The 2,931-nt window shown below is 44.7% G+C and overlaps 1 pseudogene; it reads right to left on the bottom strand.

Annotated features, from left to right (window-relative positions):
- Window positions 1-435: 435 nt before the first annotated feature.
- On the bottom strand, window positions 436-1,512 carry LOC117721802 (small ribosomal subunit protein uS2 pseudogene; annotated as a pseudogene).
- Window positions 1,513-2,931: the final 1,419 nt, after the last annotated feature.

The following is a 2,931-nucleotide window of genomic DNA, read 5'->3' as shown; positions in this document are numbered from 1 at the left end:
TTTCTGATAAGCTCCTCAGAAATCTCTCGCTTTTTTCTAGTGAAAAAAAAAAAAAAACAGGCTCCATCTTTTGTGGAATCCAGCTATCAAATCAATACAGAAGAAAAAAAGTATGTATATCTTCACTTGTTGTAATTGAGTTGATTACATGACCTGAAGAGTAGGTCTCATAAACTTATGTTCAAAGCTATTCAGAAATTGTCTGTTTGGCTAGAACTTTCTCTTTTCTCTGAAATGACTAATGTTACTCTTAGCTCCTCAGCCTGGCTATCCTCGCCTTCAATGACAATTTCACTTCTATTAAAAATAAAAAAACAAAACACATAATCAAGAAATCATCAAAACAATACATATCCATATTCTTTTTTTTTTTTTTTTCCAGCTTTTGGGAACTTTATTTTCCTTCTACTTTTTTTCCCTTTGCTCAGGTGTCTGCAGAGCAGCTCAGGACCACTCATTGGTGCCTCCAACCCACTCGGTGGCCTGAGCTGTGGGAGCTGCTGACCCATCCTCAGTGGCTGTCTGCGTGCTCCAGTCTTCCGTGGGGAACTGCTGGATGGGCACAGAGGTACCTGCACACCCTCAGACCGTCGGCCACCTCAGGCCGAGCAGCAGTGAACTCAGGAGCTGGTGTGGTCCATTCACCCTGGAATTCCTCCTTGGTCACAGCCTTCTCAGCAGCAGCCTGTTTCTCCTTCTCAATCTCCTCTGGGTCTCTGTAAAATTAAAGATCAGGCATAACCTCCCAGGGGTGCTCACGGGAGATAGTACCTCGCATGCGGAATACTTCCCGGGCCAGCATCCACTACCTCAGACCCACTGAATGAGCTCCCTTGTTGTTGCGTGGGATGGCAATATCCACATAGCGCAGGGGAGAATCTGTGTTACACAGAGCAATGATGGGCAGGTTGACATAAGAGGCCTCTGTGAGAGGCTGGTGGTCAGCCCTGGGATCAGTCACCACCAGAAGCCGTGGCTCCCTGAAGGCTGCTTGGATCTGGTTAGTGAAGGTCCCAGGTGCGAAACGGCCAGCAATTGCAGTGGCTCCTGTGGCAGCAGCAAACTTCAGCACAGCTCGCTGGCCAGTGTTCCTGGAGGAGATGACGCTGACATCAGCAGGCTTCTCAATGGCAACATTGGCTCGAGCTGCGAGCGACAGCTTCTCCTAAGTCCTCTTCAGATCTATGATGTAGATACCACCACTTTTCCTCTTGTAGATGTACTGCTCCATCTGAAAATCAAGGTTAGTGCCACCTAAGTGGGTTCCTGCAGCAAGGAATTTGAGGACATCCTCCTTCATCTGCAGGACATCAAGGGCTCCGGACATTGTGTAAGTTTCCCTTTTAAGTTACGATGGGAATCAAGAACAGTGTATGGACCCGTCCCGAGTAGGTCAGAAAAGTCCATATTCTTAATATGTGTATCTTCCTATGAGAAAGCAATGTGGTTTTCTGCAGTTATAGTTGATTGCAGTGAAGTGGCACAGATTCAGTTAACATTCAGTCATAGATGAAGGGAGGGCTCATAGGGCCCCAGCTCAGCCTGGGGAGCTAGAGGCAGTTGGGAGAACGAAGGTGGCATTGTCACTTGTCAGCAATGTAGTCCTGCCTCACTGAATAGCTTTACAACCACAGCCACACAAGCACCCCCCATTTAACCCTAAGAGGTCACAGAGCAACATCAAAGACATGAAAATGAGATTGAAACTTGTTGAGGGTGTGGGAGCAGACGAAAGTAGAAAGATAAGGATGTAACCAGAGTTATACATGCATAGACTTGTCAAAGAAGAGATTGGCGCATAACGAAATGAATTGTAAATGTTATTCTTAATGGTGTCTAACACGTTTTATGTTGACTTTAAAGATAAAAACAGAAACGTTGTTCTTGTTAAACAGTCTAGAACATTTTATGAGCAGTGTCACTAATGGTTTTTAAACCAAATGAAATTGTAGCTGATGTAGGTTTTCAACCATCGACAATAACCCCTTAAATGGGAAATGAAGAGCAAACAATCATACATATACTTGAATCTCTCTGAGGAGCAGGTGAAGTCTTGAGTGAACATGTATTATTAACATGACACAGCCATGTCCGGGAGACCAATGCCTCAGAGTCAAGGGAATGGCAAAGCAGGCTCAAGAATAACAAGGCCTTCCTTTGGTCTGAGCACAGATATTGATAAACAGTTGACATTTGGCTAAAACCAAGTCAAACAGAAAGTACTCCCTCATCCTGAGACAGCTTCCATTACCACTCATCCTGAGACAGCTTCCATTACCACTCGATACAGAGATGAATGAATCCTCTTCCGTGTCATGCTGTATATAATAAGCAGGCTGTGTGATTTATAAACCATGCCAGGAAGCTTGGTGGGTAGAACAGTTTGAGACACAGAGACTCACTTGGCAGCCACACACATGAGACTTAGGTGACTCCTCACTCCCTGCCAGATTCCTGGCCTGGAACACATGCCACACTCTCCATGTAAGGAAACATGACCTGTGGCCATGTAGACCCAGAACGGAGCTCTCTATGCTGAAGAGAAATCCAGCTATCAAATCGATACAGAAGAAAAAATATGTATATCTTCGCTTGTTGTAATTGAATGATAACATGGCATGAAGAGTAAGTCTCATAAACTGATGTTCAAAGCCATTCAGAAACCCTGTTTGGCTAGAACTTCCTCTTTTCTCTGAAATGACTAATGTTATTCTTAGCTCCTCAGCCTGGCTATCCTCACCTTGAGGATACCTAGAGGCCTTGAGGGCTTAGCCAATAAGCTTTCCTTCCCAGACAATCCTCCCCGCAAAATTTATTTAATATCAGGTCAGACCCTGAGAGGTATCCATTTTCCACCAAGAACAGTCAATAAACAGTTTAGAACCATGGACTGTCTCTTTCATCTACCATCACATTGGGGAACATGGCAAA

Source organism: Arvicanthis niloticus, chromosome 16, assembly GCF_011762505.2.
Source record: "Arvicanthis niloticus isolate mArvNil1 chromosome 16, mArvNil1.pat.X, whole genome shotgun sequence".
Classification (NCBI taxonomy): Eukaryota; Metazoa; Chordata; class Mammalia; order Rodentia; family Muridae; genus Arvicanthis; species Arvicanthis niloticus.
This window is presented reverse-complemented; position numbering and strand designations above follow the sequence as displayed.